Source organism: Tenrec ecaudatus, chromosome 2 (assembly GCF_050624435.1).
Source record: "Tenrec ecaudatus isolate mTenEca1 chromosome 2, mTenEca1.hap1, whole genome shotgun sequence".
Classification (NCBI taxonomy): Eukaryota; Metazoa; Chordata; class Mammalia; order Afrosoricida; family Tenrecidae; genus Tenrec; species Tenrec ecaudatus.
The window spans coordinates 44,816,895-44,843,049 of record NC_134531.1 but is presented as its reverse complement, the minus strand read 5'-3'; the positions used below and the strand labels follow the sequence as shown (position 1 = coordinate 44,843,049).

The 26,155-nt window shown below is 37.4% G+C and overlaps 1 protein-coding gene across 1 annotated transcript in view; it reads left to right on the top strand.

The window, feature by feature from the left end:
* The window catches only part of HCN1 (hyperpolarization activated cyclic nucleotide gated potassium channel 1), a 521,083-nt gene that overhangs the window by 306,037 nt on the left and 188,891 nt on the right, over positions 1-26,155 (top strand). The window lies entirely within an intron of this gene.

Genomic DNA, 26,155 nt, shown 5'->3' with positions numbered 1-26,155 from the left:
TGTGTCAGTCCATCTCACCGAGAGTCTTCTTCATTTTCACTGGCCATCTGTCCAAAATACAAGGTACAAAATTTCTTCATCAGACTTCCAACGAGTAATCTGCCTGTACTTCTTCCAAAAAAAGATTAGTTTGTTTTCCTGCTGTCCATGGCAAACTTTATATGATTTATCATAATTCAAATGCATCGGTTCTTAGGTCTTTCACTAACCATAAATGGGAGAACTGGATGATCATGAGATGTGAAAATGATGTGTAAATTTACAGAGGCATTAAAAATTTTTCAACTTATCACCTGCTATATTTGATGTCAATTCCAAGCAAGACTGAGTACAAACTACAAAAAAAAATAATGATCGCGATGTAGTAAAAGTGATAAAGGCACTCCGCTGTTAACCTTGGTGTATCTCAATCACTCTAAGCAACAGGATTTTTTCTAAGAAAAGTTTAGTTTTGCACCACCATTTAAAGATGGCGAGGTAGTGGTTTCCCAAAGATGTAGTACTTAATTATCCCTCTGAAATAAGTACTCAACAGGGAATGCTTCTATTTTTTGAAATTATTATTTTCTAAGTAATGCAGGTTTATTGCTTTTGAGATAATTTCAAGCCTTATGACACATCAATAGTTTGTTTTTCAATTGCTGTTGTTCTCAAAGAACTGACATGATTGTTTACAGAGCTAAAGTATGATCAGAAACACTGAAGCACACATTCATGTGGTCAAGATCCACTGCGAGCCTATCAGGGAGAATGGGAGTCATGCCAAACTAAACGAAAGGAAAATGCATTACTTTTACACGTAATCTTCTCAATTACGTAAACAGAAGACACAGGCTCCTGCTATTGCAGTGCCATGCAGCACACGCCTCACTGAGTAGCTGCCTTCCACCTATGAGTTTATGTCACTCACAATGACAGATCACTGTGACAATTCTTTGAGAAACTTACTAGTATGCGTGTCTCCTTCCAACAAGCCATTTAACACCTTGTCTTGTAAATATTTATTGGTTGTTGTTTTATTGGTACCAAGAAGAAACCTGTTACATTTTCCATGAAAACACCCTGGAATGTATACCGAACTATTTGCCAGTTTCCATTGAGAATACAGAGAAAGACGACTGTATTGTTTGAATTGTGGAGTGACACCCAGAAGTCCCAGATATGACAACGGACATCATCAAAAATAAAGCTCTCTCTGATGTAATTATATTTCATTTTCTGATTTGGTTTACTGTAACGGCTGGGTGTCCTTGCAAGGAGCCCAGTTGACGTAGATGGGACCACTTTGGCTGCTAACAACAAGATGGGCAGTTTGAATCACCCACTGCCCTGAGGGAGACACACAGGCTTCCCGCTCCTGGAAAGATCCAGTCTTGGAAACTCAAAAAAAAAAAAAAAATTCTGTCCTGCCCTATGGGGTCATCATGCGTCAGAATCGACTCCATGGAAATGAGTGAGCATGTGATTTTCCCTGCAGTATAGTTATTGAAAATTGAAACTGCAGATGTCTAAAAGTGCTTACCTTACAATACAGGAAGAAAAATAATAGGTCATAAGTCAGCCCATTCCCTTCTATATGAACTTTTATTTGTGAAACTACCTTTCTTTACTTGGCCCAGAATAAACCTTAGAAACAAACCTAGATTTATATGAAATTGAAAAAAACAAGCAACAACTTATAACTCACTTCACTAATGAGAATAAAACACAACTAATCAAATACTTCTTATTAATTTTCTTTTCATTTGATTCCCTATGATTTATTTCAGAAAAGTGTCTAGAATTTATTCTAAAAATAATGGTTGACTATAAAATTGATCCAACCTGATCTCCAATGACCTACATGATGCTTTTGGTGTTACATAACAGTTAACTATGTAATGGTGATATAATTATATATTCGCAACTTCATGCTGTTTCTAGCATTCCACCTATTGTGACAAGGAAGAGGGTCTTTGCCAGCATATTTCGTCCCAGTTTTCATTAATGTTTCAAGGTTCAAGTCCACAAAAATAGTCAGAAAATTTTATCCCCTAAAATATTATTCGACACATGCATAAAATATCCTGTAATCATAGCATGCTAAACGTGGGCTAAGATAAACAGCTCTTTTAAATGAAATAGAGAAAAAGCACCTAATCCAGTCAAAGTTATAACTCAGAAGTTGTCTGGTCTCTTTAACCTCTGACATTATAGTGGATAGCAAACTTATGTCTCTAAGGAAGCCATTGAAGGGATGAATATAATTAGATAAAACGTGTGGCCAAAATCGAACTCCTGGCTGTCATGAATCAGGTAAAGCCTGTCTTATCAAAAGGAATCAGCTTCCATTTGAAAATTTATGTCCTGTGATTTTTAGAGTAAACGTCACGACCTTTAAATTATGGTGACTAATGTATACATATGTGAACTCACACATATTTAAATTTTATATATTTCCCTATTTTATTATATTTTCTTGTATCTTATTTATATTTTTTAATGTGGTTCAAAAAAAATCAGCAGCTCACTGGATCTGGAGGCAACAGGTACCAGTTTTCAACTTCTAAAATTAATCAAATATAGTTTATAAGATTGAAACCAGGAATATAGTTTGTTACCAAACTGATTGGTCTGTTTCTTCACATTCAGGTCTTATCATAGTTGCTTCTTTCTCTGTCATTTAAAAATGAATAAGAATATCAATGATGTTTAAATAGCATCTGAGGAAAAAAAACAGTAGAAGAGTACCATGTCTACAATCACAGCTTCAGTTAGAATTGGTCAGACTGTGTTCATTTAAATTTACTTTAACTAGAATTTAATCAGTTTGTTAGTTTGTTGTCAATAACCATATTTTAATTGGGTGAATACTGATGCTTCAAATGATAAATAAGCAAAAATTTGTAAAGGACAAACAGGGAAATTCAACTTAGATGAGCACACTTATTCAATCTTTCTAAGAAAATTCTTTATTGTTACAAAGGAAAACCAGTGCATTTTAAATGCAGTTGTGATAGTCTGAAAATAGCAAACATTTCACTTACAGAATCATTGAAGCAAAAAGACTCTTCCCAAAGTTAGTACTTACTACTCTCTTCATTCCTTATGCTACAGACTGCTGAGACCTTCTTGAGAAATATATTAAGAGTCTCTTACATCCAAAGCCATACTACTTATGTATTTCAGAGACACTGGAATTCCAACTTTGAATTTGAATATTCATAATAAAACAACCCCCTATGAATCATGCGCATGTATGATTTATGTGTGGCATCATCCATGTACCAGCAAGACAGACAGCAGTACCATGGCTCTGACTAGAACCAGTAAAGAAGTCCACATCTTCATCTGAGAGGAGAGAAGGAAAGCACAGAGCTCTACAAGAGTGGGGTTGGGCACATTTGAATGCACATGTGATAGATTTCCTAGAGTTCGGGGGTAGAAGAGAGGCAGAATTGCTTTGGTCTTGCAGATGAGAGCTACTAAGAATCTAATATATACATCAACCTTATTAGACCTCATATTATTCCAAGGAGAGATCCTGGAGGTAAATTCATTCTTTCACTGTGCCATTCAACAAGGACTTATTGACTGCTCTGTGAAAGTACTCTGGCCCTACTCTGGGAGTTCTACATTGCACTTGATCTAAACACATTGTGGGGAAGAACTGAAAGTAGGCATGCTTTCCTTAAGTGCAAAATTCAGAGAAGAGGAATCTAAGCACATGTTCAACCTCTGGTGGTCACGGGCAGTTAGTGATGCTTGAGCTCTTTAATATATATTTCTGTCTTCATTATCTGAAATACTTTCAGCATTTGTTTTGAATTGAGCGGATTCATTGTCAATGTGCAAACTGGCATAAAAATAGTGTTTACTTTTTTCCCTCTTACCTCCATTTTACATCGCTTTATACCAAAATTTGCACAGCTGAATTTAAACTTCCAGAATTTCCTCATTTATAAGAATAATTAAAAATCTTAGACAATCAGTCTCAAGCTGTTTATTTTGTACCTCTAATATGTGTATTTATATCCCTACAAATGAAACCAATAAGAACCCATTACAAACGCTGCCACAATTGTAAAAAAGAAGAGATTCTCTTGATTAAATATGCATCCTCTTTTCACCCCGGAGAGAGTCTTGCCTATATCTAAGCATCATTGCTATACCTAACTTATATAAGGATAAACGCACCATTAATAACTCCCTGAAATATAATAGAGCTCTGTTTAAATACAGAGGAAATTGGAATTTGATTATATATTTATACAAATGGTAAGATTAATTTATAATATTTCTCATTTTAGCTTATTATGCTTTTTGCTACCAGAAAACAATGTTACTGGGAAATATTATATCATTCTACATAAATAATTTCAAAGCTAAAGCTTTCAAAAATGAATACATATCCTGGATAATTATTTTTTCTTGTCTGAAATTTAAGTTTTTCAAGTGTGCTCTGTAGTCATTTTGAGATGTGTGTGAATTGGATTCGAGAGTGACGTTCTTAAGGACCATGATTCTGCTTTTTTCCCCCCTTTCGTTTTTGTTGTCCTCTCCTCCTTTCTTTGCCTGCCATTTCCCTAAGACAGAGCAAACTGCAGTCACACTTATAAGGAAAAGGGATCTTCCAGTGAGATTTTAATGGGCTGCTGGTAATTAAACACATAAAAGAATCAGCTTATTAAATGCCAGCACTGCTTTATTGAAAATGTAATCATAGGAAGAGAATGCACACAAATTGTCCCTTGAAATATCTCCTCCAGTTTTGCATGAGATGTACACATTTCTTTTGCACAAAGGAAAGATGTTTAAGGTGCTTAAGTAGTATTCAGAACATCACAAGATTCTTTTAAATAAGACGTTTGAAAACTGTACAGGATTATTTTCACAAAGATTGCTTTGAAGAGCAACATCATTTAAATGTATAGTCTCCCTGTAGCTAGAGCTAGAAGAAGCATACTAGTCAATATAGAATAAATTTAAAGAAAGTGTTCTATCTTACTTGGTCTTTTAATAATTGTTCTTCATGTATGCTAGGATTCCTCACATGAACACCAATCTCATTTCATCTAACAGATTTTTCAGAAATTTTCCTATGGCAGTAATTTTGATAATAGCAGAAATACAGAAGCAATTAAAACACTCCATCTGTGGAAGATGGATAAATAAACTCTAATACTTAAACACAATGGGATATTATTGTACTCCTACAAAGAGTTACAGTCTCAGAAATCCATGGGGGCCGTTCTGCCCCATCCTCTCGGGTCGCTGAGTCAGAAGTGACTTTGGTTTCATTAAAAGACAATGCTGAGACCAGCAAACACCTCATGGCCTAGGCGTTAAGTGCAGCAAAGTTAGTCAATCTTGTAAAGATAAATATTGTATGACACCATTATTATAAGGGCAGAGGGATGGTGTCACATGAAAGGGAAAAAAAAAACTCTTAAAAGCTCCAAGGGGATCTAGGAGCCGGGAGGGGATGGAGCGGAAGTGTATGTTTTTCTTTGCATGTGTTACCCTCCACAAATAGAACGCACATTTCTTTTTATTTCAAAACAAATAAGGGTCTTCCTACCTCCAGTTTAAAAGACAAGAAAACTGGACCTCTAAATACTTAGTATAAGGCACCATAAAAGGTAGAGCGTACATTTAGTTCAGGTGTGTCTAGCAGCAATTCTTAAAAGTTGCCCTTACATAACCATAAGCCCTCAACATATGGAACATCATTGATTGTCTATCCTATTATACCTCATCTTTCCAATCTAGCTGTCACTGTGCACATTTTTCAGGTTAGCAAAGCCTGAAAGCGTACTACATATCCAAGTGGTGTGCGAGCCAGCCCCCAAGGATTCCTGCCAGCCTGGGGTAATTCCCTCTGCACGATAGCAGTAACACATGGCAAAATATGCTTGCATCATTTGGTCAATGAATTATAACAGCAAAATAAAACTGTAGCGACCACCCTTGCTGAAATGACCTATGAGGGGCCTGAAACCTCCTGCCAACAGCCATGTGAGAGGGCTGGGAATGTTTCTTTCTGTGCATCAGATGGCCACATAGCTGAATCACAGCTTCACCAGCCACGCCATCAAAGGCCCTGAGCCAGAGCCAAGCTAAGCATCTTTTAGACACTTGATCCCCATAAAGTAGGAAATAATTAATATTTTTTGTTTAACACCAATGCCATCGGGCATTATATATATTTTCCTTTCTCTCCATATAGCCAAACTTGTCTTTCATCCACATTTTTTCTTCATTAAGAGCATACATCAAACCTGATGCTGAAGATTGCTCTTCAGTTTGATGCATTCAGAGTTTTAAGTTTTGTTCTTAATTAAAAGAAAAATGTATCAAACTCATTATACAGATGCCAATATGAGTGTAGATGAAGAAAATTTAATTTTGGAAAAATTAAGTATCTTCATTGAAGCACAGAAAATTTAAAATATATGATTATTTGGTAGGAACAGAATAAAAATTACATTTTTAATATATATGAAAAATCACTAAACACGTTACAAATGTATTCAAATTTGAAGAAAAATTCTAAAAATTTTTAGAATTCATAGTGTATACTCATATTGATATGAAACTAAAACTTGTTTGTATTGTTGACTACTACTGATTTTCTTATGTAACTTAACTATATCCCATTTATTTATTTCTAAAATGCTCATGTTATGATTACATGTAATATATAAAAATTACTTAGATTTATATATTGAAGCAAACTTCTTTGGATATAATTCCATTCCATTTACTGGCATAAGTTGCCAACAAAACTACATTAATTTTAAAAATAGTCCAATTAGTCTTGACAAATGTCTGCAGCAATAATGTTAAAATATTAAGACATCAGCATCATGTGTTAGGTTGAGAATAAGAATTGAATTCAAATCTCTATTCTGCTCCTAACATCTATTTAATGTTATGAATATGAGTTATTATATGTGGTGTTCCTTTACTCGTCTGGACACCAAGAGACTGGAACTCAAAATAGCCGTATTAAATTTTAAACAAAAGCTGGAGATCAATAGGCACAGTAAGTAAGTAGATTAATGTGGGGAGTAGACCAGGCAGACAACGTGCAGTATAGAAACATACAACCACCCTCTAGTTCTTTAATGCTTGCTCCCCCCCACTATCATGATCCCAATGCTACCTTATAAATCTGGCTAGACCAGAAGATGTACATTGGTACAGATCAGACCTGGAAACACAGGGAATCAAGAACAGATAAACCCCTCAGAACAAATAACGAGAGGAGAGATACCAAGAAGGGAAAGGGAAGGTGGGCGAGAAAAGGGAAACCAGTCACAATGATCTACATATAACCCCTTCCCGGGGAATGGACAACAGAAAAATGGGTGAAGGGAGACATCCGACAGTGTAAGACATGAAAGAATAATAACTTATAATTATTATATGATTATAAATAATAATATGGTATAAATATTGATTTTTAAATAGAATTTAAATTAAATACATTTAAAATTAAATATATTTGAAATTACAAATGTATTTATATTGCATTTTTATAATATATTTAGAATGCATTCAAAATAAAATTAAATATATTTTAAAACATAAATCATAAAATAATATAGATAATTGTTACATATTTATGATTATAGATAATAATTAATAAGTTACCAAGGGTTTATGAGGGGGATTGTGTGGGGGAGGGAGGGGAAAATGAGGAGCTAATACCAAGGGCTCATGTAGTAAGAAAACATTTTGAGACTTATGATGGTAACAAATGTGCAAATGTGCTTGACACAGTGGATATATGTATGGATTGTGAGAAGAGTTGTATGAGTCCTAAATACAAAGATTTTTTTTGAAGTATTGAACTTCTCTTTCATCTCTACCTAGGGTTGTCATCAAATTTTTATCCCTGTGTATTCTACCTGGAAATATCTACATGAATAGTTTCTGCTGATATTGTTGAAAAATTGTCTTCAAAGAATAAGTCACTTTTGCAAAATCTTACTATACAATCTTGGTGTTACTTTTACTATGGAAATAATTTTCAACTGCTCCTCCTCTTTTATTTACAACTTTTATGTTCCCATGAGTAATAATTATCAACATAACTTCATTGCATATTGTCAGTACCAGACTACAGGAGTGGGTGAATTTCAACTGTACTTTCTTCATCTTTGGCATCAGTGCTTGCTTCATTAAATTGAACGGTCGTCTTGGTAGGCTTATGAACTATTCTTCCTTGTAGGCTTATACGTGTGAGCCTGTCATAGAGAGCGTGGACTTTGAGATAGAGCTTAAAATGCTCTTATTTAAGATGGACATCACTATATTCATCGGCAATTTTTAATTCCTGATCTAGGAAAGCATATATTTGTCCAATTTAATGTGACAAATATCGGTCAATTTCAGCTCATTAAAGCCTAGTTTTAATGGATTTCATTTCATCTTCAACATTTTCCAGTTTTCCTTGAACCACGTTTCAAACATGTGCTGTGCTAAGTATGGACAGATGTTCATGACTTTTGTCTTTCCCATCGTGAGTCGTGCCAAGTCACCGTGTGAAGGTCCCTACGTGTTACTCCATCCTCATCAAATTAGCTCTCCTTTGAGGAGGCGGCTCTTCCCAGTTGAGTATCCTTGAGTGTCCCAGGGCGCTCCTCTGCAGGCACTTTCATGGTTTCACTAGGAGCTCTAAGTCTTCGCTATTCAATTTCTTTCAGAAGTACGTCCCCACATCCTCCCCGGTCAGTCTTACGGTAGCCGTGTCTCTCAAAGCTCTCCGCCATGGGTGACCCTGCTCTTTTGGAGAACTGGTGGCATCGCTTTTAGCATCACAACAACATAGAAGCTGCCACAGTCAAATACACAGGCCTGCAAATGGAAGCCTCTGTTCAGATCCTGTATGAGAGTTCAGTGGGTGTCACCCAGATCAGCTTTACCTCTCTTCTGACATAGTAAAGTCAGTAACACAGATGGGATGAAATGTAAAATGTTTGCTTCTGCTTTACATAGCAGATGCTTGAGGTAAGGAGAACAACTGGAGAATATGCTATAGTTTGTTGCTTTAAATAGTGATTTCATCATTGGCTATTGTATGCAGAGCTTAGCTAACTCTGCTTGGGCAAATCCCAAGTCTCTGAAGAATCTGCCAACAGGAAGTCAAAGCTGTGGGGATGAGCAGATCTGTGCCATAAGGAGCCTTCCCTATTGACATTCACAGGCACCACACAGCATATTGAACCAAGTGCTGTCTGTGCATCCTTATAGCCATTTATTTACATGCATGTTGGTTAAATATTTGTAAACACAGAAAACAACTGAAGCCTTTTAAATTTTTGTATCTATGTATGGAATAATTCATGAAGTCCAGATAAAATGTTCAAGTGATGGAGTCTTCAATGCAACCAAATTTCCTATTGAGCAAGAATTTCAATTTTGGTTATAGAAAATCTGCTTTAGTGCACACTGTCTTGAACACATGTTGCTATTTCATGTTTTTCTTTTTTTGTTTTTTTAGGGGGAGGTCCCAAAGTAAACTGTACAATAAAACTGTAGTTTTGTCATAATTATGGCTTTGTACTATTTGAATATGTTTCTACCTAATTTCAGATTGCTTTTGGTTATTTTTTGTTTTTACTATTTGGGTGAGTTTTGCACTCAACAGCATGGAGAGCAATCGCTGACCACCCCGGGGCCCTCCATTGTCATAGATAAAGGATAGACATGCCTCCATCTTCCATTCGTGTTTGCCTATTGGGACACCAAGTCTTCCTCCCATAGCACTCCGTTTCTGTGCCCCGTTCGATAGTTTGTTGCAATGGCCACACAGAGCTCACAGACAATACGCACAACCAGAGAGATGGATTAGGTAAGTCAGCAAACAGTGAGGAAATAGGCAATGGTCCATAGCAGCACCTCTCCTCAGCCAGCAGCCAGGGCTCCCTCCTTAGGTCCCCTTTTGTATGTGGTCTCTTGGTTTGTTGACCAGGAGGCCTGCCTCTTGCTCTGTCTCTGCTCCACTTAGTCTCAGGCCAGTTGAGAAGGTCCCCTCTCATCTCGGTATTTTCCTCTGAGGCTCTGTGCCACAGGCACTGGTGCATCTGAACTCAGTTGGCTTCCGCAGGTCAGTCAGAGATCGGACATATTTGTTATATCGTCCATGCTCCTTGGGGTTTCTTTCTATGCTGTTGCTTCAAACTATGGCTTATCCTTAGAGCCAGGGAGTGGTAACAAAACTGACCAATCCCTTGTATTAGTTTTGTACACACTCTATTATGTTATACACACCTTATAGGAGCTTAGTAGTTACCTGTTGGTTTACTAACTACAAGGTGAGCAGTTTGGGAGGAAAAAAAGCCAAACCACCGGAGAAAGACTGGCTTTCTCCCTCCTGTAAAGAGTTAACAATCTAAGAAACTCACAGGGCACTTCCAGCCTGTCCTATGGCACCTCCATAGACAATAGAGGACTCATGCCATAAATTTTCTTTTCAATGAGTTCATGGAAATTCCCTGCCCCTTTGCAAACTGCTTCACCCACTTTGTCCTATTGAACAGATAATTGAATTGCCATTTCTTTTTCATCAATGTAATCCTTATCGGTGATCAATCTTGTGGCCTGAGCCTTTTCCAGAGTATAAAATAGGATATTCTCTTATCTAGTTTTCTACCAGTTCTTAAAACTAACTTACCAAACCGCAAAATCATTGCTTTCTAAAATATTTGGGTCCAAAATATTAATAACTAATTTGGACCACTAACTTTTCTGAGGAATCAATCAAGAATTCTAAAAGACTATAAGTGAAATGAATTATCTTTAATAACCCTGTTTAGAGAAAACCTGTAAGAGTAAAAATCAATTCATAATGTTTAATCTCTAGATATCATCTCCTTGTCAATAATATGAGAAATTATTTGATTCCTCTGCACTAATAAAATGTATTTTATTAGTAGATAAATTAGTAATTTCATTATTTGCCTTAAGGATTTAGAATGTAAATTATGCCTCACATTATACAGGTGTTTTTTTACACTTCCAAAAATCTAATTGATGATGTTGCTATATTAATACATTTGATATATTCAATGAGACATAATTTTAAATCACCTTGAATTCCTCTTAATAAAAATATACCAATGTCATCATGAAAGAAATAAAGTAGTATATGATTGCAATATTTTAATGAACATTTCATTGTGATGATAAGGACTGTAGTTCTTTTTAGAACCTAGGTATATTATGCTAATTGGACTTCATTTTGAATTTTCATTATTTTATTTTTCCAATTTTTAAAAGGTTGCCATGCTTACACTGTTGGGTTGCTGTAGGATATGTTTACACTTTCTGTGAGACGTTTAGCAAATCTAGCATAAAGATAGCATTAAAATATTAGCCTTGAATCATATACTCCTCTGTGTGCCATATTTTGGCAAAACTGGTTATTTTCACATCATCCATACTCATCATCTGTGTTTAACTTTTGCTCAAATACTCTCTGAGCCTACAACTTTGCATAATGATGAGTTCAGCTCGTGTTTAATTTAGTCTATAAAAATAAATGGATAACCCCTACAAGATTCCCATCTTCAAGTACATAGTTCTCTTTTCTATTTTTAAGAATTATTCAATTCTGATTCCTATCTGGATTCCTATAGATAAGTTTTGTCAAATGTACAAAGAATAATAGATATTTCTTTTGCTTCAAAAGGCTGTGTAGGGGTGTTCCCTCCAAAATGGTATCTACCCTTTGGGTTCATATACTGCTCAGGAAGCTGTGGGACAGGGAGATGCTAATTTCTCTTCTAGGATATTTGCAATATTAAGAAAGCCATAACCTCGTACAGCTTTAAGAAATGATAAATTGCCAATTTCTCTTTAATCTATCTGGTGCCATGTGTCTCCGATTAACTTCATAAAAACTTTATAAGCAATGCAAAAGCACATTTCTTCTTGTTCCCTCCAGGGAAGTGAAACATCAAACACCTGCTATTACATGAAATCAGCAGCAGGGAGGAATGAATTCACCTTCCTGTCCCTCTGACACGGCGCCACCAGCACGACGGGCTTAACTGTGGCGCCCACACAGATTCTTCCACCCCCTCAGATCACATTAGCTGCGTAGTTAAACTGACAGGTTTTGAAAATTTCCCTGTGATATTTTCTCAATTCAAATCCTTTCCTTCAACAAATGTTCATATGTGAAGCCTTGCCAACATGTTTTTTTTTTTTAATTAGCTTCACTACAGGAGTGGAAAGTTTGTAGTTTGGTGGGGAGTGGGGTGGTGTGGAGTGTGTTTCCTGAGCCTTGTCACCTGCGGAAAGGTACATATATTTTACACGCCTTGCCAAGGTAGCCACAGAGGTGGAGAAAGGAAGGGAAAGAAGTACAAGAGACTCCGCTTTAGATCCTAGAGTCAAAGAAAGATGAAACAAGGCTTATTGCTCGTGGAGAGCAAATCACCTCATGGACCCTGCAGCTAGGTGCTGGCTAAAGCATACTCAGTCTCAGTGTCATTGTTGTGTAACTTTTCTTTCGTTTCTATTCTTGTTTTTTAAGATTTGATTACCTATATAACAGAAAACTTGGTGAATGTTGTTTTCTTCATCAATTCTCATTTTGTTATTTGGGGGGTTATGTGAAAATATATTGGGAAATACTAGCTCTTCTTTTTCTAGTAGTAAAAAATTATATATTCTTTCAACTGAAAATCACTGACTTCTAATGTGTGTTGCTGCTTCTGGACCATTCACGTGCCCTTCATGCTAAAAGCGCCCTCCTTTTATATCACTAAGCTCTGGGCTGGGCAGCTAACTAAGTTCAGCTCCCCAAATGCACCAACCCTCCACTGGGTAGGATAAGGTATGCTGATCTCATCATGATTTCATAGGTGGTTCTGGGTAGGTTTGAACCAAAAATCTTTCAGGTAGCAGTCAAGCACTTCGGTATCTGCACCACTCGGGAACTGTACCAAATATACCTATGCCCTCTTAGAAATCTCAATTTCAGTGATCTCCATCAGTAACTTCTAGCTTTCTAGTTCATTTTGGTTTCCTTAACTCCTGCAATGGTTGCAGTTCACTGGAGACATCAATCAGCCTGGTTTACCTCCGTTCCTGGCTTTCATCAATCTGCTCCCTCATGCTCCCCCAGGAAAATGAACAAGCTCTCCTTTACCTATCCGCTCTAGCTGAGGTTTCTATAGACAGCACCCACATTTGAGTCTTTGTGTCTAAGCCATCTTGGAAGTGAGTCAGCTTGCCCCTGGTAAGCAACCCCATCTGAAATTTCAAAGATCAAAGAAGCTGCTTTTATCAACACAACCTGAGCGTTAGATTCATAAGCAGACAGATTATTTTCATTATTTTAAACCACTATATTTCCAAATGACCTACTATTCAGCAATGGATAACTAAAGATAGGTGGCTATAGGACAAAGTTATGAGGACACAATTTTTCTAATTTCTTTTGATATATGTGGTTTTCTGGATTCTAATTACATTCTCTCATCATCATTTTCACTATTTGTAAACTAAAGATAATTGTTTCGATGCCTACATCTTAAAAGTTATTTTGAAGGTTAAATGCAATAATGCTTTGTAAGTTCTTAGAACAGTTACTTAACCATATTTCTCACAAATTTGTAAATGTTATTATTTTTGCTGTATGTGTATTAAATATTTTTTTTCCTGAGTTCAGTATAATTCTTTTTTCTTTTCGTCTAACCTGTCCTTTTGTTTCTAGTTCAACTTCTTCTCCCTCATATTAATTGGCTGTTTCACTCAGTCGTATCTTTTCTCTATGAAGTATCTTCATAAGTGAAATTTGATTTTCGAAAGTTAGTGAGTAGTAATAATTCATGAATTTAATAATTTATTAAATTGTTACCAATCATACAAAGATGTGAAATTGATTCTACTGTTCGGTAATCAAAATAACTGTGGATATAAATTCGTGATTAATCACTTACTGTAATATTTACTATAAGTCATTTTTATAGTTCATAATAAGTGTGGTAAAGTAGAATGACTTGAATATTTTTGCATTGATTAAAGTCACCATTATAGTTATTGAAAAGCACACACCATATTCAAGGGGGGTGATTAATAATGTTCTCTATCATAAAGTCATAATGAAGTTTCTAGGGTGAATCAGAGCCATATATAAACCATAGATGCATGAATGGATTTTGAGCTTACACTTAATTCTAGCTGAAATCTAAGAAAAAATAATTCTTATGACATAGCCTTGGTTAATGCTCAGCCGCATAGAGAGATATGGAGGCTTTAGCAAAGTGTGGTGAGGAAACTAGTGTCTGGAGTCTGAAAGACTTGTTTTCCAAGAAGCAGCCATCTAAGTCAGGTGTCAACTACATGCACGCGGAAAGAGCACACCAGCCTGTGTGATCCAAATCTTATAAATAATATCATTCAAATCAGGAGGATGGACTAGCATTGGTGCTTAATTGCAAACATCTGGTTTGCAGAAGGTTATGGATGGCAGCGGAAGCCCTAATTATATTTGCAGGGTCCACATATGGATTCAGCCTCTGCTGAATCTCCTCTGATCACGGTTACGGGAAGGGAATCAGCCGGTTACCAGACAGAGAGCATAAAAGAGTCGATTATGACAGACATAGTTGGGTCAAAATGTAATACCGAATCATTTGATCTCCCTCTAGGGTGATTTTAAAAATGTTTCCATTAAAAAAATGAATGGGATATATAGGGGAATGAAGCCACTGGAGAAAGCCCTCTGACCATGGACCGAGGATGTGCTCAGCCTGGCTAAAATGCAGATTCATCGGAGAGCCCATTGTTGCAGATGCAGTTAGGTTCAAACTTAGCATCTTATCATTTGATCTAACTTATGATACTTTCAAATTTGTTCTAGTTTTCAATATTTTCTTTTCTTTTGGTCTGAGATATTTATCAATCAAAGAGTATTCCTTTGTTATTCTTTGTGATTTTTGTTCTTATTACTGTTTGTTCTTTACTGCTTTTCTGTTTATGAAATCTAGGATAGGTATATCTATATGGACAGTAACGAAGAATAGTTTCTTGGAAGCTTGGAAGGAGAGTTTAGGAGGAATGGTGAGTTAATAACAATGAGTACAAGATGGAAGAAAATGTTCTCACATGAATTATACAGCCTTAGCTATTGAATTGTATGCTGTGTGATTTATATGCCAATAAAAAATAAAATAAAAATAGACATCGTGATAGGGAAGAAGGAAAACACGGAAATGAAAAGTTCTTGATATGAATAATCAAAATTAAATTGTGAACTTCAACACTAACAGATGATTTAATTTTGTAGGAGAAAATTTGATATTTGAAATTGAATAAACATCTTGAAACTGAATAACATATCATAAGAAGTTACTCAAGTTTTACATAATGCAAACATGTAGCATAGTTTTCTGAAAACCTACTATGTATATTTCTTCCATGTGCCAGTGACTTTGCATTCAACATCTCATTTTATCCCTGCAATATTTCTACTCATTTGATTCATTTTTCTGTCAAGGAAAATATGGCTGTGAAATGTTAAGTGACCTACCCAATGTGAAAAACAAAACCAAAAACAGACAGTCTGAAGCTAAAAAAGAGTTTTGCTTAAGAACTGTCTCGTTCCAAAGTGTTCCCAGCTTGCACAATAGGACAAGTTTTACAGGCCAGAGACCTAATGTTCTCTTTCTGATAATGTGCAGAAATTTTGAAAATGGAAAGTAATCAAAGAAATACCTCCATTCAATCTTAGTAAAAAGCTCTGTTCCTAGAGGCAAGGATTAGGCGAGCAAGGATATAAAGCCTTCATTGTATTTTATATGAAATAGAAACTATGCCATTAAGAATTGTACCATAATTTCAATCAGATAGCTTCATCTATGTTTATTAATAAAAATAAAGATTAATTATTAAGAGAAGAGTTTTCCACTTTGTATGCCAAACTTTTGATTGCTGTGGGCTCTCATTCAGTTTTGCCCAATTCACGGCCATGTTATGGCCAACATAACATGACTGCCCACACCTACATCAACCTGACAATGACCGTCATGGCATGTTCTTCAAAACGCTTTTTACTTGTTTAATATTATAATGATTTAACAGTACTTGTTATCAATAAGGGCAAGTAAAATGAAAGCAATTTAATGTAATCTTATGAATAATATATGGATTATTGCTTTACAAATGTCACATTTTCGACATTCATTTTGGAGCAGTACATTAATAACTTTTCTTCATCAAAGAACTCATCAAAATATATATATTTGAACAATTTTAGCAAACACCTGATTCTTTTCTAAGCTAATTTTCAGGATGTAGTAGCATGTGTTAGAATGTAAAATTGAACATTTTTGGGAGAGAACACACCCTTCTGGGTCTTTCAAAAACAGACAATAGGATTTCTCACCATGAGTAGTTATAACATTAAATATAGAAATGACAATATAGGTCTTTTTTGGAAGGGTTTTTCTTTTGAACTTTTTATTGTGCTTTAGATGAAAGAGAACATATTGGATTCATTTTCCTTTCAGTAGCTGCAGGACAGATTCTTCTGGAGGACATGCACCATCTTCAGAGTGTCAGCACCCTCCCTCTGTCCTGGGTTCCTGTCTTCATTCATTCAGTTTCCCGGGTCCTCCCTTCCTCCTCATCTATGTTTTTAGACAAATGTTGCCTGATTGATCTTCTATATTTGAGTGTTCTAAAGAGCACATTCCTGCGCATGTTATTCTTTATGTTATTGTTGTTGGGTACCACAGAGTGTGCACAAGGAAAGGTATCATTTCCTGGTCTTGCTCCATCCTCCCAGGAATTCTTACATTGGAAGCCACTGTTGCAGCCCCTGTGTCAATCTCTCCTTGATGGTCTGCATTTTTTTAATCGCTGCCCCCCTGTTATCTCAAGCATGGTGTCCTTTTCCAGGAATTGATCTCTCCTGACAATATGTGTAAACAAATTAAATAAATTAGACTAAGTGTCCCCATCCTTTCCTCTAAGGAGCATTCTGGTTGTACTTCTTCCAAGACACATTTGTTTGTTATCTTGACAGTTCATGGTACTGTTTATATTCCTCACCAACACCATACTTCAAATGCATTGATTTTTCATCAGTCTTCTTCTTCAAGGTCCAACTTGAATAAGCATCTGAGGGGATTGAAAATGCCATGGCTTTGGTCATGCTTGCCTTAGTAGCCAAATTAAAATTCTTTTCAACATTAAAATAGTTTTATTGGCATATATTTCACATATATCATTTAATTGTTCAATAACATTAAGAATAGTTGTATCATCATCATCATCAATTTCAGAATTTCTTCTCATATTATTCATGTTCATGCCCACCCCCTCCTTCACCATCCCCCAATATAATTATTAATCCATCTGCAGTCTCTGTACATTTACTATTCTGAATTTTGAATACTAGTAATCAAGCAAAAAAGAAACAGGAAGCAAACAAAAAAACCCATAATGATTAAATAAAACAAAGAACACCTCTATCAAAAAGAAAGCAGTAAATATTAAAAACATCCATTTTAAATGGGTTAAAAGGGAGATTGATAATAAACTCTCGCATTTCAATCTCTCTCTGTCTTCCATCAATGGCTTTCCAATGCTCTCTGTACCACAGCCAGGCCCTTCGTATCCCGGACTAGATTCAGAGGAGATACTCCAGAGGCTTTGCCCATGTGCGCGCAAGTCTTCCACTGTCATCCACAGCCTTCTGCAAACCAGAAGTTCAAAATGTAAGCTGTGACAAACAGTCATTCCCTCCTTGGGATTTTGATTGTATTACTTGCAATCCATAGATAACAAAGTGAGGCGTGATTTTTCCATGTACAATTAATTGATGCCTCATTTAGATGGCTGTTTGTTGTAAGATAAGCAATAACCTCAGACTCTGTCATTTCTAATAGTTGAACGCTATCTGGTTTCTTCACAGCATGCTGCTACACCATCCATATCTTCAGTAATCTCTATGTGGGTGATTGTCCAGTAGGGCCACGTTTTAAGAACTAATTTTCTTAGATTGGGGTTAGAATTAAGTGTGAATACAAAATCTATTTATAGAGCTAAAGTTTATACATGTCTCTAGTTCACTTAGAAACAAACATCATTATCATTATAAATCATCCTCCTGAAGCATAAGGTAAGTATCTCATTAATGCCATTAATTTAGTTAATGGTACAGAATTTGAAACATGTTAAGAGAAAGAGGTATTATGCAGTAGATTTACCTAATGCAATGCATCCTTTAATTTCTTGGCTGCTGTTTCCATGAGCATTGATAAGCAAGCAAGATGAAACCCTGGACATCTTAAAGCTTTTCTCCATTTTTCATGATTGTTCCAGTTGTAGAGATTTTTTTTTTGGGGGGGGGGCAGGGTTTGCATTCAGTTGTAATCCACACTGATAGCTGCAATCTTTGATGGTCACCAGCAAGTTCCTCAAGTTCTCCTCCCTTTCAGCAAGCAAACTTTAGTCATCTACATATCAAAGGTTAAGAAACCTGCCCCTAAACCCGTTAATATGTTCTTCTTTATATAATCCAGATCCTCGGATCATTGGTATAGCATATTAATGGAATAAGTGTGGTGATTTTTAACCATGAGTATTCCACAGTTCTGTTCACACCACGGCTTCTTGATGTTCAGGTCCTGCATGAGCACAACGAAGTGGTCTGAAATCAAGGCTACCCGTAGCTTGTTGCATGTCTGTACAGCCAAGGAAACCCAAATAAACCTCTTGCTGCTATTCTCTGCTTTCAGCCAAGCTTCATCTGGCATTTGCAATTATGTCTCCTTTTCCATTTTCTCCTCTGAATCTGCGCTGAACCATTGGCAGCCCGCTGTCAATATATTGCTGTGATCATTGGTGTATGATCTGAATTTTCTTGCATGTGAAATCAGTGGTATTGTTCTACAGTTTGAACATTCTGTTGGCTCTGCTTTCTTTGGAGTGAGTACAGATATGGATCGTATCTTCCAAATTTCTTGGCATAGGGGAGTGAGTGGGTCTAGTGCTTCTCCAGCTTGCTGCCGCATTTGATTGGTGGCCCATCAATTCCCGGAGCCATGTTTTTGATTAATGCTTTCAGTGCAGCTTGGATTCTCTCCTCCAGTACCATTGATTCCCGCTTATATTGCTACTTCCTAAAATAGTAGAATGCTGACATTTCTTTCTGGTACAGTAAGTCTCGGTCTTTGCATATAGCTTTCAGCATCACAGCAAAACACATGCCACTATTGTTGACATACTTTCAAACAAGTTATTTTCTTCTAGGATTTCAAGGTTTGTGGAGTTTTTTTTTTTTAATATACTGTTGTGATTCTTTGGCCCCCTTTGTTTTTCTTTTCTAACCTCGCCCATCACACTTCTTATTTGAGTTATTTGCATCAATTTATTCTTTGCCTTTGTCAGTAGTTTGTGAAGCAGTGTGATCCCATTAAGGAATCAGATTTCTGTCTGGTTGATTACTTCTGTCATTTTCTGCTTTATATTTTATGTGTTTTTGTGCTTGTCTTTATTATTTCCTAACTTCTAGAGATTTTCTATTTATTTTGCTGATCTTATTTTATTTTCTCAAGGTGTAATTTTAAGCTACCGCTTTTGGCTTCTACTTCCATTTCAAAACGTGTCTTTGTTGCTATAAAATCTCCTCTGAATAAATTTCTCTTGCATCTTAAAAGTTTTGATCTGTTCTACTGTCATTCTTGTTTGAGTATAGGAATTTAAAATATTCTTTGATAAATTCTTCTATGGCTTAATCACTTTTAAGCCAGCTTTTACTCAGTTTCCGTGCATTTGTTTCTTGTTCTTCCTGTTGTGAATCTTTAGTCTTGTAATCAGAGAAGATGCTTTGTATAATTGCGATGTTTTTAATCTATTGGGGTTTCGGGTAATGGGACTTTCATAGCCAGCCTTCCTCAGCTGTGCTTCCACCCTGTCATCTGAGTTATATTTTGCATCATATTCTCCTGTTGCTTTTTATGGATTGGTAATGCTACTGTGTGTAAGGCATCCAGGTGTAACTTTAATTATGTCCTGCTGGTATATTTGTTTGTTTCATTCTGGCTTTTTGTCTTGTTTCGCTTAGTTTTTGCATATCCAGGTATTTTGGGGCAGGTGTGCTCCCTAGGTTTCTAGTCTTCTAGAAGGGGATCACTGGCTTCCCGTCTCCACGTGGAGAGGGGAACAGCCACAGTGTGCAGTGGGTTACTCCTAGGTTGTCGCGGACTGTTCTTGTGTCACTGTCAGGACAGAACATCTCAGCAGCTACTGTAAAGGGAATACTTCCCAATTGGATGTGATAAACCCTCTCTGCAGGCATGAATTGGCATTTCAGTAGCTAGTGAATGAGCAATCAGCCTAACAAAAGTGTCTGGGTGTGGGCTGTGTGACACTGCACCCAGGCACATGCTGGATGAAGGCAGCAGGCACGGTTGCTTGTGAGCTAGGAGTGTAGGTGGTGCTTATTCCGATGTGCTGGAATTGCTGCTGAGGGGATGTGTCCGGCAGCCTGGTTACCAGGAATGGCTGCAGGGCATACGCAAGGCAGTTGCTAGCCTACGCGCACAGTGGATGTATTGGACCAGTGGCTAGTGGTCACTGAGGGGAAGCCCGTACCATATGTCTGCTTGGGCTGGAGGGAAGGAGGAAGAGGTTGCACCTCTCTGGGTTTGGGCATAGGTATGAAAGCCAGCAAATATGTGGGTAGCAGGATGGAGCGGGAGGTTGGAGAGTAGGGGGCACCCCATTCAGTTGCGAGTTGGTAATATGGCATCATACTTGACAGTGGGAGTACAAGTGGTGGTAGCTGATGACCCCCAAGGTACAAGAGTCTGTGCCAAGGTCAGCATGGAGAGACGGAGGTACTCTGCATGATCTGCAAGAGTGTGTGTTTCTGGCTGCCATGGGGATAGTGCATCATTGGGGGTGAGTGTACACCACCAATCACTGGATGGAAGGCATGGCCTGCAGGGTCTGCACGATCGTGTACCCCAGCTGCTGGAAGCATTAACAGTGCAGACGTGAGGATTTGTCATCAATTGCCTGAGCATTGGGGGTATGAAGGTTTGGTGAGGAGATACTGGTCAGCATGTGGTCAGTATGTGACACTCACAAGATTACACGCTGGTGCCCACTGGGTGGAAAGCAGTGGAGGGTGTGTGTGTCACTGACCATTTGTGTGCAGGCAAAGAAATGCCTACAAAGCACTTTCCACAGGGATATAGATGAGGGGTCACCTCGGGTCACTCGGTGGATGAACAGAGGAGTGAGGAGGATACTCCTTTTTTGGCAAGTGCAGTCAGAAATTAGGGCCTTGCCCCAACTCAAGCTGAGGAAGAGTGACTGGAGTCCAGTGTTTCCAGCAGCATCGCACAGGAAACATTCAGGGACCGCTGCTGGGGAGGGGGAGTTGTTCAGTATGATCTAGCTCCCTCCGGCTCTGTAGTTGCCTGGGTCCCGCATGAGCACTCACCTGTCTCCCTGCATGGTCCTTCATTAAATGTGGCTCGTGATCTGCTCATTTTGCTTCACTCTGGATTTTTCTGTACTGCAAATCTGGCTCCCTTTGAGGACTTCTTGGAGTTGACTCTTTCAGTGGCTCTCCAGGGATCACTTCAAACTTTGTCTGAAAATGACCACTTTGCACCAGACCAGCTGACAGGGTGCCTCAGTGCCCCTTGCTCTCTGTATTCAGTATTTGATCTAATTTTTCATCCTTCTGTTTCTTGCTCAGATTTCCAAGACAGTATATGTATTTGTTTTCTTTTGCTTCACATCTCATATGCCCTCTGGAAGAATTGTTTTGTTTTTGTCTTGTTTTACATTTTTAATCATACTAAAAGACAAATGTTAGACCATTGGTCACTCAAACAATAAAAATATGTATCAATGAGCTACATTCTGGGACAGCTCCTAGGGTTTGTTTTGTTTTGTTTTGTTACTTATACTTATTCCAGTCTTGGTATCTTGGAAGGAGAAAATGATGCAAAGTCCTTGAGAGGAAAATCTCTTAAGGAAAATAGAGCCAACCAGCCCTTAAGCATGCTGTGTAGGAGTAGGCTTGTAGAAAATGCTGGCATTTGAAAGGGATTTAACCATAACTCATATTTAAGACTGCTTGAATATGATCTGCCTTTTGTATCTTAAGCATGAACACTGCCAAGACTTTATCGATTATGAATTCAGACTAGACATTCATTTACCTAATTGAAATTCATTTACTTTTCCTTTAATGTATAAGGTGATTGGAAAAGGAATGAATATATGAAGGGATTTCTAAAAGTTCATGGAAAAATTCATCATTTTTTCCAATTTTCTTACAAACCTAAAAAAACCCTCTTGTATATGTCCATACACAAATAAACGGGGTCAGATTCCGTGCGGTGAACAGAGACGCCGGTTTGTGTCCTCTCCTCTGGGGCAAGGTCTCCTTAAGTCCTTGTGTGCCTCACAGGGCGAGAGCTTTCTATGTCTCACCATTCAATTAACCCCCATTGCCATGATTTACAACATTTCGAATAACTGTTGTTGATTTTTAAAGAGAATGCAGAAGAAAGGGGTATGGTTCACATAGAAGCATTTGCACGTGGGAATCAGAATTGCATTAACTAGCTCTATCACATTTCATCTAAAGAGGTTATGGCTCCTCAAGCAAGGAAGCAGAGTGAACAGCAGGGTGGGATAAAGACTTATTTCAGAGGAGAACAAATCCTCTTCGTCAGCCTGAACTCAGAAAGGTAATATCACTTTCCTCATTCTTACAGACTTACAACAAATAGTAGCATTTATTTTTGCTTCCACACCTTCAAATTGTAAAGCTTGGTTTGTCCTGTGCTCAGTGTGTGTTCCTTCTGCCAATCCAAAATATCTGCCTGGCCCAGGCCTTCATGGTTTCATATTGCAATTGAACACACTGCTGTCCAAAGGGCATTCATAGAGGTCTAAATACAGGCAAGTATTATACACAATGATGGAGAAATAGATCTATGTACATATATTTATAGGTCTAGTATTAAGGTAGCAGATGGACATTGGTCCTCCACTCAAGTACTCCCTCAATGCAAGAACACTTTGTTCTATTAAACTGGCATTCCAGGATGCTCACCTTCCCAACATGATCGCTGAAGACAAAGGGGTGCATAAGCAAATATGGTGAAAAAAGCTGATGGTGCCCGGCTATCAAAAGAGATAGCGTCTGGAGTCCTAAAGGCTTGATGGCAAACAAGCGGTCATCTAGCTGAGAAGCAACAAAACCCACATGGAAGAAGCACACCAGCCTGTGTGATCACGAGGTATCAAAGGAACCAGGTATCAGGCTGCAGTGAACAAAAAAAATCATATCATTGTGAATGAGGGGGAGTGAGGAGTGGACAACCAAACTCATCTGTAGGCAACTGGATATCCCTTACAGAAGGGTCGCGGGGAGGAGATGAGCCAGTCAGGGTATAGTGTAGCAACAATGAAATATACAACTTTCTTCTACTTCTTAAATGCTTCCTCCCCAACCATTATCATCATGATCCCAATTCTACCTTACAAATCCAGCTAGCCCAGAGGATGTACACTGGTACAGATAGGAACTGGAAACACAGGGAATCCAGGACAGATAACCCTTCAGAGCCAGTGGTGAGAGTGGCAATATTAGGAGGGTAGAGGGAAGGTGGGGCAGAAAGGGTCTCATCATCTTATCAGTAAACCCTGTTAATCAATTATCAATATATACATATGATATACATATCATATATACATATGATAATTATTTCCTGGGATATATATGTATATATCCCAGGAAATAATTATCAATAATAATAAATAATCATTAATATAATTTCTCTAGATGAAAATTTTGATGTCACTTTTGTATCTTTTATGTACAAAGATTTAATCAGTGATATTTTTTAGTCTACCAATCATCTAATAATTGCCTCTCTTAGTATTAAGTAAATTGCCACACAAATGGAGTTATATATAATTATATATTTATATATAAAATAGATATAATATGTAAATTATATGTAAGTATCTTTTGTGGGTTGGTACTAAGGAGAAGAGGGTACAAGGGATGGTGCCCCGTACCACACCCATGGCATTTATGTTAAATGACATCATATTACGCCCCTGGAATAAGGGGCAACTTTAAATATTTTGCAACTACATTACAAACCAGAATTCATCAGTTGTTGATTGAGAAATGGAAGTAAAATGTCATCTTTTTACTTTTAAATGTATCACATATTGAGCATTGAAACTAGGGACAGCTAATAAGAATTGTACCAAATAATCCCTGGGTTTGAAAATATCCTTTATCCTCAGTGATCCTTCCTATAAGTGATGTGGGAGCTCATTGTGTGTGGACGGCTGTGCCTGAACAGAACACAGGGGCAGGAAATGCTCTCCTTTTAGACTTTCTCTTTGTTTGTTGAATCTAAATAAATATACTTATTAAGGAAGATGGAAAATGCTGGTACTATGTCTTTGTATTCTGTATACATTTGTTAACATGGCCACCAATAAAGGTGTTAAGTTTTATGAAAGAAAAAACAACACCAATATAGGAATTGGAATACAGGAAATAATTTAATAATATTTATATTTTTAAAATAATTTATTGGGGGCTTATACAACTCTTATCACCATCCATACATACATCCATTGCGTCAAGCACATTTGTACATTTGTTGCCATCATCATTCTTAAAACATTTGCTTTCTACTTGAGCCCTTGGCATCAGCTCATTTCCCCCTCCTCCCCACTCTCCCTCCTTCATTAACCCTTTATAATTTATAAATTATTATTATTTTGTCATAGCTTACACTGTCCAATGTCTCCCTTCACCCACTTTTCTGTTGTTCATAGTTTCGCAGTATAATTCCATGCCAATGAATTAGTGATACTAAAATAATTTCCCAAACTTTGAAACATTTGACACATTTGTTATAAAGAATATTTAATTTTGTTTTTCACTCTTAAATGTTGATTCTGTGCCTAAAATACCTCTCTCTCTCTCTCTCTCTCTCTCTCTCTCTCTCTCTCTCTATATATATATATATATATATATATATATATATATATATATATATATATATATATATATATATATATATATATATATATATAGTATAATTATGCTCTTTGATTAGGAATTAAGTAAATTTTGTCTCACATAAACATCATCATCAACCACAACAACACTAGCAATCTAGAACACTTGGTACATTTATCTATCACAAAACACGCTCTGGTGGCATGGCAGGTTAGGCATTGGACTGCTAACCTTGAGACCAGCGGTTAAAAATCGCCAGCAGCTCCACCTGCGAAAGATGGGAACTGCATCTCCGGTAACACTTTTTGTTGGAAAGCCACAGGAGCAGTTCCACTGGGCCCCCTATTGTCACTCTGAGTCACCACCCCCCAGTGGCAGTGAGTTGAGAGAGAGCTATATAAAACCCAGTGCCTTTGAGCTAACTCCACCTCACAGAGACCCGAGGGGCTTTGAGCTCGCCAGCAGAGTTATCTTTCCAACTCTTACCTAACAGTACCACCGGGGATGTGTGTGTGTGTGTGTGTGTGTGTGTGTGTGAATATTTATAGTTCGAACCCTTAAAGAAGTTTACCAGAAAAGTCAAGAGAAAAACAACAAGATGCCATTTAAAGAGAATCTAGGGAGGGCAATTGATGACATTCTATAGTTCAGACATCCAGGAGCTGTATCCCAGGCCAAACCCTGTCCCCCATCCTGGTGATGCCGTGGTGAAAAAGCCAGACAGGAGCCAGAAATGCCATGCAGACAATTTAGCAAGTGAAGTTTCTACCAATAAAAATTATTATAGCACTTGTGAGGGCAACTTGTGAAGGGTGAGATAAAAAGTGAGGTGAAATAGAAGATAATTATCTTTTAATTCAGTTGTCCACAAACTCTTTGGAAGCCCACTCCTATCATTCTACCCAGACACATGGAGCTGCCATCCAGAGCTCCCTACAGAGACATAAAAGATTGGATCCTTGTTAAATGGTTAAGGAGACGTTACTGAACCTAGACAGTTTCCTGGGACATCTTGGATTATTTTAGTAAAATGAACCTAAACAATAGTTACCAAAACAGCTTCAGCTATTTTACCATGCTATGGGTGTGTGATGTTGAACTCATTCGGACTCACCCTGGCCCTGT